General features: G+C 44.3%; 1 long non-coding RNA gene across 1 annotated transcript; it reads left to right on the plus strand.

Annotated features, from left to right (window-relative positions):
* The first annotated feature begins 5,225 nt into the window (after positions 1 to 5,225).
* On the plus strand, positions 5,226 to 16,799 carry LOC132208293 (uncharacterized). Its single transcript, XR_009444371.1, has 3 exons — positions 5,226 to 5,283; positions 6,154 to 6,322; positions 16,633 to 16,799. It is a non-coding gene; the product is annotated as an uncharacterized LOC132208293 (long non-coding RNA).
* Positions 16,800 to 16,812: the final 13 nt, after the last annotated feature.

Genomic DNA, 16,812 nt, shown 5'->3' on the forward strand with positions numbered 1-16,812 from the left:
AGTTTAGATGGACTTCAGATTGTTTCACATTTCGGCACAACATCGAGGGCCGAAGGGCCTGTACTATTCTATGTTCTGTGTTAAATGCTTTCTTTACTATCCTATCTATCTCTGAATCAACTTTCAAGGAACCAAGTGCCTGCACACCAGGACTCATTGCTCAGCAATACTCCCCAGGGCCTTACCATTTAGAGCACAAGTGCTGCCCCAATTTGATTTCCAAAATGCAACATGTCAGATTTATTCAAATTAAATCTACCTACCATTCCTTGGTCCATTGTCCCATCTGATCAAGATCCCATTGTACTCTGAAGTAACCTTTTTCAGTGTCCACCACATTTCCAATTTGGCGAACTTCTAGCTGGAAGTTTTCAAGGTCAATTAATGCCGGTCTAGCTACACTAAAATCCCAAATGAATTAAAAAGGTCTGATTTTCCAGAAAAAATATTGATCTATAGAGCTAATTGCTGTCTTTGAGGTTGTGGGATATATTTGCAAAATGCAGTTCATGCATAATGTGAAAGAAATAGACAAATCACAGCTCAGGTGACAGATAATTAAAGATAACGCAGCATTTTTTGAAGCAGCTGGAAAGCACTCAAAATGCCACGCCTAGTGGGTGTTGACTTCAAGATAAGTGTGATTAATGTAGTTTTGTTTTTTTGATTGGAATAGACATGTTGATGTGAAGGTCCTGTTTTTATGCTGAATGGCTCTCTGACCTTAATTTTTGAAAACAGAAAAAGCAGTCTCACAATTTCCATAATACGTCAGCTTTTGTGCTCCTGAGATGCTACTTGGCCTCCTGTGTTCATCGAGCTTCACACTTTCTTATTTGGATTCTCCAGCATCTGCAGTTCCCATTATCTCTGATCACAATTTCCATATGTTGTGAGCATCAAGTGGTGAGGATTACAATCTCCAAGACCACACAGCATCCTGGCTTGAATCTATATCATTGTCCATTCACTGACACTTCTTCAGAATCCTGAAAGTCTCCATGAAACATATGTTAGTGTCCCTGGGTTTCACCATCATATTCTGAATGGAAATTAGACAGAGGCAATAAATGCTGGTCTTGCCAACAAAAGTCATCTCAACACTCCAAATAAAAGTAATCTGTACTATTAAAGACATATATTCAGCCCAATCTGTTTACTAAAGAAGTTTTATTGAGATTTTAACTTTGTTCTGTCTCTCTGATCTTGCTGAAAAACCATGAAGCTTTCCTGAGTATTTTCATAGTGTCGTTTAAAAATCATATTTGGAAGTTGTACCCATCATTCTGAAAGGCAGAGCCTTCGTGGCCATGTGAAAACTTGGATCAGGAGTAAGTGATTAGAAAAATCAAACCAAGTCCTCCATGCGGTGAGCTCTTGAATGATGTGGCCTCAAATAAACGTTCCTCTCCACCCCTTATAACATTGGTGTGTTATTCTCAGTCAAGAATCTGTCTGCCTCTCCCTTAGGAATATTCAATGATTTATCCTCCATCTCTCTCTGGAAAGATTTCCATAAACACACAATCCTTTGAAAGGGTAAAAGAAATAAGTCAACATTGTCTCAATGAAATATTCTCCAGTTTACAGTCCATCCACTGGTGGTAATCTCGTGCACAAATGGAAATAATGTTTCAGCATTCAACTTGAAAAGACTGCTTGGAATATTTTGCGTTTAAACAAGATGGTGTGTCATTCGCCTAAAGTCCAATAAATCCAGGGCCAGTCTGGTCATGATTTCCTCTGAAGATAAATACTTCTCACAGGAATCAGTTCGGTGAATCATCCCCGGATGGCTTCTGATTTCATCATGCACACAGCCTCATGCAGTCTCACCATTACCCTGGAAAAGTGGCCAAAAAGTGTCCTCTTCGGCCTTGAAACTGCTCGACCATGCCCTGCAGCAAACCAGGTACGACAGCCACATCACCTTCCTTAGTACCTGCCTACGGAACCAGATCATCCCCATTGGACTACAGTCCACATTCAAGCCTTCCCAACTTGGCCCCAAATGTGACAATGTCTACATCCAGAACATTAAGACACTTCAGAAGCATCTTTCCCTGTGACTCCTGAAACACACACTCGCAGAAATGCGATGGCAACTCCAGGCACTGCAATCCAGCCTACCCCAGCTCAGAGCCTCCCTCTCTCAGACCTGCAAAGGACCTCTCCTGTTTTTTTATTCTTCGTAGGATCCAGAACCTGAACTCACAATTCTACTCAGCTTCAGTGGAGACAAAAAACCGTAAGTACAGTAAACTTCCTGGTGCCTACCATCCAAAACGGGCAACCTACACCTCCCAAATCCCCAACCCGACACAAGAACTCGCCCAAAATGTGCCCGCCAGCTTTGGCCATGTGGCCACTCTCGGAGCAACTGGGGATGACGTCACATCCTCCGCCGCAGGATACACCGTTCCCGGGACAGCGAATGCCACCACCTCCATTTCCATGTCCAACACCATAGACACTGAGGACACACCTACCGTCAACGCAGCTGCCTCCTCCTACCCTGCTCCTCCCACCACCAGCGCAAACGGCACTCCGCCCACCACCGATCCAACTCCGCCCATGCCCATGCAACTCCACCCACAACCATCTCCGATGTCACTCCACCCACAGCCTCCACAGCTAGCAGCTCCAGAGGAGACAGAAACACTGAGCCCTGTCGAGTCTTCACCATCCCCACAGACCTCCCCCTTACTGAGGACAAACGATCAGTCCTCAGTAAGGGGCTCACCTTTGTCTCCCTTCACCCACACATCAATCAATACCGGTCACGCTTGGACATTGAGTAGGTTTTCCGCCGCCTCTGCCTCCATGCTTACTTCTCTAACCGTGAGCCTAACCCTCCCTCTACTGACTTCTTCATTCACCTCCAATGCACCCCCTCCTCCTGGGCACCATCCGAAGGTCCTCTACCCTCCCTCGACCTCTTCATCACCAACTGCCACCGTGACATCAAATGCCTCAACCTCTCCACCCCTCGCACTCACTCCAACCTCTTCCCTGCAGAACGTACAGCCCTCTGCTCCAATCCCAACTTCACCATAAAACCCATGGACAAGGAAGGCACAGTTGTGGTATGGTGCACTGACCTCTACATCGCTGAGGTTATACGCCAACTCTCCAACACCACCTCCTACTGCCCCCTTAATCATGACCCCACGCCCGACTACCAAACCATCATGTCCCAAACCATCCACAACCTCATCACCTCAGATGACCTCCCACCCACAGCCTCCAACCTCATCATTCCCCAACCCTGCAACGGCCACTTCTATCTCCTTCCCAAAATCCACAAACCTGCCTGCCCTGGTTGACCCATTATCTCTGCCTGCTCCTGCCCCACTGAACTTATCTCCACCTAACTGGAATTCATTTTTTCACCCTTAGCCCAGGAACTCCCTACCTACGTCTGTGACACCACCCACACTCTCCATCTCCTACAAAACTTACAATTCCCCAGTCTCCAACACTTCATCTTTACCATGGACGTCCAGTTCCTTTCCACCCGCATTCCCCATGCTTCTTCCTATCCCGCAGGCCCAACCAGTGCCCCAACGCTGACACCCTCATCCGCCTAGCCAAACTCGTCCTCACCCTCAACAACTTCTCTTTCAATTCCTCCCACTACCTACAAAAGGGGTGGCCATGGGTACCTACATGGACCCAAGCTGTGCCTGCCTCTTTGTAGGTTATGTGGAACAATCCCTCTTCCATACTTGCACAGGCCCTAAACTCCACCTCTTCCTCCATTACAGTGATGACGACATCCACGCCACCTCATGCATCCACGAGGAGCTCAAACAGTTCATTCACTTCACTGACACCTTCCACCACACCCTTAAGTTCACCTGGACCATCTCTAATGCCTCTCCCTCCTTCCTGAATCTCTCTGTCTCCATCTCTGGCAACCACCCAGAAACCAATATCCATTTCAAGCGCACTGACTCCCACAGCTACCTGTAATACACCTCCTCCCACCCACCTTCCTGCAAAAATGCCATCCCCTATTCCCAATTCTGCCGCAACTGCTCCCAGGTTGATGAGTTCCACCCCTGTACATCTCAGATGTCCTCGTTTTTCAAGGACGGCAACCTCCCCCCACTCAGTGGTTGAGAACTCCCTCGACCGCGTCTCCCACATTTTGAACAACTCATCCCTCACACCCCGTCCCCACCCTTGTCTGCTTTCCGGATGGACTACTCTCTCCGTGACTCTCTTGTCCGCTCCACACTCTCCTCCAGCCCCAACACACCCGGCACTTTTCCCTGCAACCGCAGGAAGTGCTCCAGCTGCCCCTACCCCTCCCCCCTCACCTCGATCCCAGGCCGCACATCTGATAATGTGCCAGACTGCATCCGCTGTTCCCATTGTGGCTCCGCTACATCGGAGAAACCAAGCGGAGGCGTGGGGACAACTTTGCAGATCACCCATGCTCGGTTCGAACTAAACAACTCCCCCTCCCATTCTACAAATGGCATGTCCATCCTGGGCCTCCTGCAGCACCACAATGATGCTACCTGAAGGTGACAGAACAGCAACTCATATTCCACTTGGGAACCCTGCAGCCCAATGGTATCAATGTGGATTTCACAAGCTCCAAAATCTCCCCTCCCCCACTGCATCCCAAACCAGCCCAGCTCGTCCCCACCTCTCTAACCTGTTCTTCCACTCACCTGTCCCCTCCTCCCACCTTAAGCCACACCCCCATTTCTTACCTACAAACCTCATCCTGACCGCTTGACCTGTCGTCCTTCCCGGACTGACCTATCCCCTACCTACCTCCCCACCTACACTCACCTTTACTGGCTCCATCCCTGCCTCTTTGACCTGCCTGCCTCCTCTCCACCTATCTTCTCCTACGCAGCAGCAGCTACGCACTGATGATGGCTTCTCGACTGGAGACGAAACGTTTGCAATTCATTTGCCAAACTCGGCGAACAAACCAACAGCCAACTACCTTCTCCTCTCTCCATCTTCGGTCCGCCTCCCCACTCTCTCCCTATTTATTCCAGAACCCTCTCCCCATCCCCCTTTTCTGAAGAAGGGTCTAGGCCCGAAACACCAGCTTTTGTGCCCCTGAGATGCTGCTTGTCCTGCTGTGTCCATCCAGCCCCACAGCTTGTTATCTCACACTCTCCAGCATCCGCAGTTCCCATTATCTCAAACCGGCGTATTCAGCTATGAAGCATGCGCACAGCTCATTGTGACTGTGAGCATGCGTACTGGGAGAGATATCCGGAATGAAATGGTCCTCCATGAGAGCCACAAGTGGTGAGTACAGGTTAAAGGGGAGGGCAGCTTCGGTGCTGTATTCCAGCAAGAGGGCTGCGTGATTGCTCAGTTTAGGTCTCAGGTCCCAAACAGGGGTCTTCCAGTACCGCGTTTAGTTTGCAGAGAGCCTCAGGCTTCCTCCCTGAAACAGGCCTAGACTGTCCTGTGAGCGGGAAAGTCCTGTCAGCTTTTACCCTGTCAAGCCACTTCAGAATGTGATTACAGCAATGAGAGGTGTTCTCAGTAAAGCAGAACTCCAATGTGCACTCACTGGTTCGAGGTCTTTCCATTGCGTATTGTGTTAGCACCCTCGCTGACTTTTGTTTTGAGTTTTTAAAAAGTCATTTTTGACTTGAATCTGAGAGTTGAACGGTGACGTCTGGACTGTGAGCAGCTATTGTGCTCCAAAAAATGCAAAATCAATTATTGGCTTCTGAGGCCAGGCCTGGAAGTCGATTGCAGGTTGTTTCTTATTGGAAAACTGTGTAGACTCTTTTGGCCATTAATAAGGTCCGCATCTGGGAACTGGTGCCAGCAAGTCTGGGAGAGAATGTTGTCAAACAGAAGGACTTTAAAACTGGGCCAAATGCACATCTTTGATGCTGAGCTAGCTGCTGGTGTGACAGAGGCTCAGAGAAAGACCACAGAGTGGAGGGAGAGAGCTGAACAGGGTGGGTCCGTGTGGTTTGGATATTGGGGTTATTCTTCACCCATCACCCCCCGACAAAATCCAGCCAGTTGTTTCTCTCATTGTCCCTCTTCCCCCACTTTACCCACTTCTGTACCTCCAGCCCCTATCCCACCCCTTGCTTCCCCCAGTATCAGCAAACTTCCAAAGATATTTCTGACATACTCTGTTACTTTTCTCAGGGCATTCAACAACTTGAAAACTGGATTGAAAATGAGAGACAGAGCAGCCACTGCAGAAGCTTCCAAAATCACACTGCACTTTCTTGAACTGCTGCAATCCACGTGGTGATGTAGCTCCCATGTTGCAAATTGGAAAGGAGTTGTAGGATTTTCATCCAGTGGTGATAAGGTCGTGCTGTTTTTTGTGTCTGTTGTTGTCATTTTGTTCTTATATTCCACCTTCAACAGAATAGAAACATAGAAAATAGGAGCAGGCGCAGGCCATTGTAGCTTTCGATCCTTCTCCGCTAGTCACTTTGATCATGGCTGATCATTCTACTCAGCCTCCTCCCACTTTAGAGCCAGTTCTTTTGATCCCTTAAGCCCCGACAACTATACATGTTATCGTCTTCTTGGAAACATCCAGTGTTCGGCCTTAACTGCTTTCTGTGGCAGCAAATTTCACAGGGTCACCAGTCTCTGTATTTTTTTAAAATTTCCTCATTTCAATTCTTCACAGCCGAGTCCATGCCCCTAAGCTCCAACTCCCTGGTCATTGATAACATCCTTCCTGTATTTACCTAGAATTTTTTTGGTTTCTGTGAAATCTTTCATCGTTCTTCTAAACTCCAGTGAATTTCATCCTAACCAATCCATCCTATCCTTATATGTAAGTCTTGCCATCCCAGGAATCAGTCTGATCAACTGTTGTGAACAGCCTCTGTAGCCAGAAATTCCTTCCACAGATAAAAATTCCAAATTTACACATACCATCCCAGGTGTGGTCTCACCAAGATCCTGTACAATTTCAGTAAGACATCCCTGCTCCTGTACTCAAACGCTCTAACTCTGCAGGTCAAAATACCATTTGCCTTCTTCACCCCCTGCTACACCTGCATGCTGACTGTCAGTGACTTGTGTTTTCCTAGTTTTGTAATCCAACTGGATAATCTCGAACTGAGACGCATTTCTCATTTAAATGATAAATTGATTGTATGAATACCTGGGATCCACCATGGACCACAGTTCCACACTGGGCACTGGTTGGCATACAAGAAATGACTGTTTATTCTGACTGTTTCTGTGTGCCAAACAGTTCTGTATCCCTGTGAATACCCAATCTCTCATGCTTTAAATTTACGTGCTAATCTCTTATGTGGGGAGTTTGAATGCCTTCTCAAAGCCTACATAAGCCACATCCACTGCCTTTTCAACTCTAAATGTTGCATTTTTGAAACATTCCGGCAGTTTTGTCCAACATGATTTCCCTTTCATAAATCCACACCAACCTAATTCTGTCACTGTTTTCCAGTGTTAGGCTAAGGTTCATAGTTCTCAGGCTTCTCCCACATCCCTTCTAAAACAAAGGGATAATATCAGCCACTCTCCAGTCATGTCACACCCACCCATATTTATAGATGATACGAATATTTCTGCAACCTCCTCCCTTACTTCCCACAATATCCTCAGATACACGAGATCAGGTACTGGAGATTTATCAATCTTTATATTTTCTGAGACATTTAGCACTTCATCTCCTGTAATGTGAACTATTTTCAAAATATCAAAAAAATTTCTGCGTTCTCTAGCCTCCTTCATTACAACTTGTCCATGCTGACCAGGCTTCCCAAACTGAACGAGTCCCACTTGCTTGAGTTGGGTCCATATCCCTCTAAAGCTTTCCCATTCATGTACCTGTACAAATGTCTTTTAAATGTTGGAAGTGTACCTGCATCTTTCACTTCCTTTGGCAGTTCATTCCACATAGAAACGACCCTCTGTTTGAAACAGTTCCCCTTTACTGCCCTTCAAATTTTTCTCCTCTCCCGTTAAAAAAATACCCTCTAGTTTTGGACTCCCCTATCCAAGGGAGAAGGCCCTTGCTGTTCACATTATACCCCTCACGATTTAATAAACCTCTCAAAAGTCACTGCTCAACCTCCTATTTTCCAGTGAAGCCCCAGTCTCTCCACATAACTCATACCCTCCAGTACTGGTAACCTATAGACTGTAAGTGTAGCATGAAGCCACACAGAGTAGAAAGCTAATCCAGCCACGAGAAGCATCACCTAACCTCCATCTGTTTGGCCCTTCGTCAAATAGTCTGGCAATAAGAACTGTCCAGATTCAGGCATGAACCGGGAACGTTTCAGTTTGCTTCGTCCAGCTCCCTTGTCTTGAATTTCCCCTCCCAAATGAAAAGGGATCTCCCATTCACTTTAGGTGTACTCTTCATGATTATATAAACATATAAATCACCCCTCCATTCTGAGACTGCAATGGAAAAATGCCTCAACCAATCAAGCCTCTCCTTATGATTCTCAACCTCCACTCCTGGCAACTTCCTGCTAAATCTTTGCTGAATCCTCCCCAGGTTGATGATATCCTTTGAAGAACAGGAGATCTGAAGTGGACACATTACTCCAGAAGAGGCCTCACTGATGTTCTGCACAATTTCAACATGACGTCCCACCTCCTGTACTCAAAAGGTCTGAGCAGTGAAGGCAAGCAGGCTAAACACCGACTTAACCACCCTTTCTACATGTGATGCCAACCTCACAGAATTAAGGGCCTGAGCCCTGAGGTCTCTCTGTTCGACAACACTAACCCCAAGGCCCTACATTTAATTGTACAAATACTGATCTTGTTTGTTTTACCAAAATGAAATACCTCGCCTTTATCCAAATTAAACACCACCTGCCATTCCTCAGCCTCTTAACCCTGTAAATCAAGATCTCTTTGTAATCCTGGACAGCCTACGTCACTGTCCACTATCCTGCCTATTTTGGAGTCATCTGCAAACTTACTGACCATGTCTCCACTATTTTAATCTAAATCGCTTTTTTTATGTAAGGTCAAACAAAATTGGAGCGAGCACTGACTCCTGTGGAACACTTCTGGGAACAGGCCTCCGGTCTGATAAACAACCCTCCACCACCAGTCCCTGTGTCCTGTCACTAAGCCATATCTGTATCCAGCTGACAAGCTCCCCCTGAATCCCATACGATCTAACTTTACTAATTAGTCCACCTTGTGGAACCTTGTCAAAAACTTTACTCTTGTCAAAATAAACTACATCCACCATTCTGCCCTTAATAATTTTCTTTGCTACTTCTCCAAAAAACTCAATCAACTAATCATTCCTTGACTCTCCAAATACATAAATCCTACATTTGACAATTACCTTCAAATACATACCCAAAACCGAAGTCAGACTCAGGTCTACAGCTCCCAGGCTTCTCCTGATATCCCTTAAACAAAGGCACAATTTTAGCCACTCTCCAGTCATCTGGCACCTCACCCGTAATTATAGATGATGCAAATATTTCTGCAAAGGGGCCCCAAGTTTTCTCTTTAACTTCACACAGCATGGTTTGATGCACTAAAGCAGGAACTGGAGGTTTAAAGTCAGAGTGTAATACAGCATGGAAACAGGCCCTTCGGCCCAAACTGGTCTGTGCTGACTATGGTACCCACTCAGCAATTTCTAACTGCCTGCATTTGGTCCATATCCCCACTTAACACTTCCATCCATGTACCTGCCCAAATGTGTTCTAAACGTTGCTATTGTACCTGTCTCAACCACATTCTCTGGCAGCCCATTCCAAATATGCACCACTGTCTGTGTGAAGAAGTTGCCCCTCACGTCCTCCTTAAATCTGACCTCTCTCACCTTAAATCTGTACACTCTAGTTTTCCATTCCCCATCCCTGGGAACAAGACTACGTGCATTCATCCTATCTCTGCCCCTCATGATTTTATTCACCTCAGTAAGGTATGCCCTAATTCTCCTCCATTCCAAGGAATAAAGTCCAATCCTGGCCAACCTCTCCTTAGAACTTGCCTGTATTCCTAGCAACATTCTCGTAACTCTTCTTTGCACATTTTCCAGTTTAACTATGCCTTTCCTGAAACAGGGTGACCAAAACTGTACACCACACTGCAAGTGTGGCCTCACCAATGACCTGTACACCTTTAACATAACATCCCAACTCTTATATGCAATGCATCGACCGAAGAAGGCCAGGATGCTGAATGCTTTCTTCACCACCCTGTCTACCTGTGATGCTGCTTTCAACCAACTATGCACTTGTGCTTCTCAGTTTCTCTGCTCCACAATATTCCTCAGAACTTCACCATTTACTGTATAACTCCTTCCTTGGCTGAACTTTCCAAATGCTAACACCTCACGCTTAGCTGTGTTGAATTTCATTTGGCAATCCTCAGCCCACTTCCCCATCTGATCACAATCCCCGTGTAATTTTTGATACCTCAGCAATACCTCTTAAGTTTGCAGATGATACAAAATTACTAATCATGCCATATACATTCACATCCAGATCATTTATGTAAGGGACAAATAACAATGATCCCAGTATTGACCCCCGTGGCACACCATTAGCCACAGGCCACTAGTCTGAGAACCAAAGTTCAGCCATCACGCTATGCTTCCTACCATCGACCCAATTTCGAATCCCATGATCTAGCTCTCCCTGGATCCCACACAACTGAGCCTTCATGACTAGGCTGCCGTATGGGACCTTGTTGAAGGCCTTACTAAAGTCCATATAGATAGCATTCGCTGCCCTAAACTCATCAATCCTCCTGCTTACCTCCTCAAAAAACTTGAATAGATTTGTCAGACATGATTCCTGTGCACAAATCCATGCTGACTAACCCTAATCAGATCTTGAATATCCCAGCTTTGGTTGATCCACTCTCTAAATATCATCTTCAATACCTTGTCTTCCACTGGTTCACTGGCTGGTCTTTGCTACCTTTCTTAACCAATGGAACAACATTAGCCACCCTCCAGTCTTCTGGAATTTCAGTCGTGAGAAAAGATGAAGGGAAAAATCTCTGCAAGGGTCTCTGCAATTTCTTCCCCAGCCTCCCACAGTGTCCGAAGATGGACTTCATCAGATCCAGTGGAATTATCAACTTAATGTGCTTTAAGGCTGCAAACGCCACCTCGATGGTCCAAAACATCCCCACTTGCTTCCCTTGTTTCCTTAGCATCCATGATTCTCTGCTTAGTAAACACTGAGGAGAAATATTCATTAAAAATCTCCCCCATCTCCGTGAGCTGTTTTCAAACCAAAATATTTCTACCCCTGACTTGTACCCCCTCCATTTCTTTCTCAACAGTAAAAACTGATGCAATATATTCCTTTCAAATCTCTCTCCTCTCCTGATGCTCAACACAGAGTTGATCTCTTTCATCTTTATGGAGCCCTGCTTGCCCTCTCGGTGCTCTCTTGCTTTTAATGCACTTGTAGAAACTCTTTGAATTATTCTTCAGCTTATCAACCAAGGCAGTTTCATGTTGCCTTTTTGCCATCCTGATCTCCTGTTTAAGAATGCCCCCAACACTGTTTACACTGTTCAAGAGATTCATTTGAGCCAATTTTTTTTATATCTACTAATTTATTTTTTTTAAATTCCTGACTAAAACCTGAGTATCTTTTTTCACCCATTGTTCTCTAATCCTACCAGCCTTACCTTTCACTCTTACAGAGACATAATGACTCTGAATTGTCACATTTTTGAAAGCCCCCCACTTATCAGACATCCTTATACCTGCCGTCTACTCATGTCAACTTTTGAAAGTTATAAAAACAGAAGCTGCTGGAAAAGCTTCGCAGGTCTGGCAGCATCTGTGAGCGACAAATCGGAGTTAATGTTGCAGGTCTGTTAATCCTTCCTCAGAAGTGTTGAGAGTTCTTTTCTTATAGCATTAAAATTTGCCTTCCTCCAATTAAAGCTTTTACTTTTTCTGGAAGGCATATTCTGTTCCATAATTGTTTTGAAACTGATAGTAATTCTGTCACAAGACTCAGAGTTTCCCTGTACTGTCACTTCAGTCACTTGCTCCGCCTTTTTTTTTCCATAGGAACATCGATTTATTGATAAAGAAAAGTTTCTTGAACACATTTCACAAAATACTCACCATCTAAACCTTTTACACACTGGCAGTCCCGGTAAATGTTTGGAAACTGAAAATCACCAACTATTATAACTTTATTATTCTTACACGTATCTGAGATCCCTCTGGATATTTGTTCCGCAGTTTCCCTCTGACTATTAGGAAGCCTATGGTACAATCCCGTCAGATGATTGCTCCTTTCTTATTTCTAATTTCAGCATATGTTTTCATGGGATGATTTTTCAGAAGCATCTCTTCCAGTGATAGCAGCAATGTTTTCCTTATTTAAAAAAAATTCCTGCAATTGGCCCATATTCGCTCCAAACCATTCAAATTCATGTACTTATCTGAATGTTTTTCAAACATCGTAACTACCCACATCCATCACTTCCTCTGGCAGTTCGTTCCACACACTGAGCACTCTAAATAAAACAAAAAGATGCCCGTCATGAGTTTTTTAAAAATCTTTCTCCTCTCATTTTAAAAATATGCCCCTGGTTTTGAAATCCCCCACCTGAGGGAAACGACCTTTGCTATTCCTTATCTGTGTCTCTCATTATTTTATTAAAACTACACAAGGTCATCCCTCAACCTCTTACTTCCCGTGAAAGAAGATCCTGCCAATCCAGCGTATATTTATAACTCAACCCCTCCATTCCTGGCAATATCATGGTAAGTTTTTTTTCCAAACCCAGTCCAGTTTAACAATATTCTTCCCATAACAGGACAACCAGAGCAGCGCACAGTCCTCCAGAAGAGGACTCACCAACATCACTTCCCAGCTCCTGTACTCAAAGGCCTGAGCAATGAAGACAAGTGTGCTAAATGCCTTCCTCACCACCCTGTCTACCTGTGATGCAAATTTCAAAGAATGATGTACCTGAAACCCGAGGTTTTTTTTTCCTGATCTGCAACACTACCCAGAGCCCAAGCATTAATTGTGCAAGTCCTGCCTTTGTGAAGTATTGTGTTGTGGTAAAACAAACATTTATCCAAATAAAATTCAATCTCCCATTACTCAGCCCATTGCACCAATTGATTAGGATCTCTCTGAAATCCAGAACGCCACTAGGCCATCTCCCTTATTATGACAACAAATAATAATCAATGAGAAGATGTTCTGCTTCATTTGTACAAGGAAGGGGTCAGACCAGATCTCGAATACTGTCTGCAGGTTTTGGTCTTCTCTTCGTTTATTCAAAGTAGCTCAGAGGAGGTTTACAAGATTGAAACCTGGAATAAGTGGGTTGTCTGAGGAAGATGGATTGGGCAGGAAAGAGGGAAAAGGATTTGTCAGGAGCTGCTGATTAAAACAGGAAACTGATGTGAGCCAGGATATAGGGTGTAGTGAAGTAGAGTCTGTTTGGATTGAGCTGAGAAACACCAATGGACAGAAAATGACCTTAGTGCTGCATATGGAACCCAAGCTGCAGTAATATTAGGGAAGGCATTAGGGTGGAATTGAGAGATATAAGGCATAAAGTTATGGCTTTAATTACAGGTGACTGCAACCTACTTATAAATTGTCCAAATCACAACTGTAGCAGTACAGTGCAGGAGGGATATTTAGTGTCTATATGGTACAATTTTATGAATCAACATGTTGAAGAAGCAGATGGGTGTTGTATAATGAGGATGGAATAATTGACAATCGAGTTGAGTACGGGCCCTTAAGGATGAGGGACCACAATAGGATAGAATTCTTCACAAAGCTGGAGAGTGATGAATGTTGTTTCTGAGACTTGGGTCCTGTATTTAAATGAAAGAAGTTAAAATGATATGAGGCACGAGCTAGTTGTGATAAATGGTGAATCAGTGTGTAAATGGATGATGGGAAATGGGTAATGGCAAATGTTGAAAGAGGACGTGGGCAAGCTGTGGAAGTTCTTCATCGCAGCCTGGCATAAGAACAAAATGGGAAACATGATCAAACCACAGCACAGAAAGGGAAATGAACAGGTATTAAATTTAAGGAAGCAGCATACACAATTAGGTCAATAAAACAACTGACAACAGGATTGGGAGCAGTTTAGGTTTCTGCAAAGGGAAAGAAAGGGATTTAATCAGAGTGAGAAAACAGAACATGAGTGCATGCTGCAGGGACCATACAAACCAACAGAATTTTGTTTTATATTCATTCACAGGATGTGAACTTTGCTGGCTTGGCCAGAATTTATTGCCCATCTGTGATTGCCCAGAGGGCTATCAAGTGTCAGCTGCATTGCTGTATGGCTGGAGTCACACACAGACCAAACCAGGTGAAGGATAACAGTTCCTTTCCCTGAAGGATATTTATGAGCCAGATGGCTTTTTCCTGACGATCAACAGCGGTTTCATAATCATCATTAAACTCTTAGTTGAAGATTGGTAATGAAAGACTGGTCAAGAAGAATATAGGGTCTCCTGACAAGCAGAAACAGGGAATTTATAATGGGGTACAAAGTGATAGCGGAACAATTAAATATGACTGAGATTTTCAATAAGGAGGGTACAAATAACCTCCCAAAATTAAGGGGATCACAGGGTCTAATGGGAAGGTGGAATCAGAATTAGTAGGAAAATGATATTGGGACAACTAATGGGATAACAGGCAGATAAATCCCCAGACACTGATAACCTTCATCTCAAAGTACCTTAGGAAGTGGCAATAGAAATAGCAGATTCACAACTGGTTTTCCTCCAAATTCTATAGACTCAGTTTTTATGGATTGGAGGATCGCTACTGTAACCCCAATATGTAAGAACGGAGTCAGAAAGAAAACAGGGAATTTGCATAAAATTGTTGGTTGGAAAAATATGTTCGTGTCCACTATAAAAGATGGAATGACAGAGTACTTGCAAGATAGTGTCAAGATCAGACAGAGTCAGCAGAACGTTTTTCCGTGCTGTAGACTCTGTGTTGGGTGTGAATTCCCTCCACACCACTCACCATCCTGACTTGGAAATGTATCGCTACACCTTCAGTGTTGCTGGATCAAAATCCTGAATTTTCTCCCTAACAGCATTATGCGTCCACCTACCGCTCATGGACTACAGTGGTTCATGGAGACAGATCACTGCCACTTTCTTAATGACAGTTAAACACAGCCAGCAATGCCCACAGGATGTGTTTTTAAAAAGACTATCAAGGCCAAGTGCGAATGTGGAATTGAAGCCAAAATAGATCAACTTTGACCTTTTTGAGGCTTGAGAGGCAGAATGGATAACTGATTCCGAATTTCTGATCTCTTCTCCTATTAAAATGCATCATCTCACCAGGAATGATGTATTCCCTGTAACTTAGAAGGATGACAGCTGATGTGATTAAAACTTTTCAAATGTTAATTGAAGCTGGTCGGGGTGTAGAGAGGAACTAATCCACTGGGTGAGTGAAGTGGGAGCTCAAACACCCTCCTCACCCGCAGTCATCAGACAAGACCTGAGCTTCTTTGTCCTGCGGTTTATTCAAACGTAGGAATGAGGAACAAGTGTGGGTCACTCGGCCCCTCGAGCCTGCTCTGCGACTCAATAAAATCACTGATTTAATTTCAACCTCGGTTCTATGTACCTGCATATCGCAGAATATCTTTCATTGTCTTGGTCAGCAAGAATCTGTCTCTGCCTTTTAAAAAAAAAGATGCTGCATCCACTGCCTTTTGCCGAAGGGAGTCACAAAGATTCTCAGCCCTCTGAGAGAAAAGAAATGTTCCTCACTATTTCAAATGGACTCACCCTTACCTTTAAACAATGACCTCAGTTCTAGATCCTTCCACAAGAGGGACCATGTTTTCACCATGCATCTGGTCAGGTCCCCTCAGGATCTTTCGTGTTTCAATTTAGTATCCTCTTTCTTTTCTAAACTCCAGACAATACAGACCTAGCCTGTATTTTCCTCCAGATGTTCCTTTAAGGCAATCCACTCATTCCAGGTATTAGTCTATTGAATCTGCCCTGAAATGTTTCATAACAACCTTCTCTAAGTCGGGTGACCAGAACTGACAACAGTACTCCAAATACAAATCCCACCAGTGCAAAAGGGGGAATTAATTATCGAAAGGAGGACCATGAATTCCCACCTGCTTGCAGGAATGCATTTTCAGCCAGCTTCGGTCATTTACACGTATCCAGTTACAGACTGACACAGGTTATGGTCAGATAGGTGTACGGTTTGTATTGTTACACCGACAGCATTGTTGTGGTCTCACTCAAACCTCCCACTCTGGCTCTGCACAAATAATGATTGGCTCTGTAGCCAGTTCCCACAGCCTGATTTGTCCTGTATTTTTCATCTTCTGTCCTTTCAAAGATATCAAATGATCCAAGTGGAATAGCTCAGCAAGACTGACAACATCTGTGAAGGAAAGAACAGAGTTAATGTTTTGAGTTCGGTGACCCTTCCTCTGAACTTGAGAAAGGATCATCAGACCTGAAACATTAACCTGTTTTTTTCATTCACAGATGTTGCCAGATCTGCTGAGCTTTACCAGCAAATTATTTTTCATTCCTGATTTACAGCATCTGCAGTTTTTAATGATCCAGGTGACAATCCAGCAGCTTTCATTCTACTTTTAACTGTTGTAAATTTATTTTTTCAGGGAATTGGAAAGGGAGCATTTACTGACAGGCTGCTCAACTCAAACACTGGATCAAGAACTGCCGGGAACACTTAATTCTCAGGAGCTTTGAATATGGAAGGAACAAGTGTCATTCACAGTGAAGAGAAACCATATACGTGGCCTGTGTGGACAAGCCTTCAGTCAATTGTCTGGCCTGTC

Source organism: Stegostoma tigrinum, unplaced genomic scaffold (genome assembly GCF_030684315.1).
Source record: "Stegostoma tigrinum isolate sSteTig4 unplaced genomic scaffold, sSteTig4.hap1 scaffold_352, whole genome shotgun sequence".
Taxonomy (NCBI): Eukaryota; Metazoa; Chordata; class Chondrichthyes; order Orectolobiformes; family Stegostomatidae; genus Stegostoma; species Stegostoma tigrinum.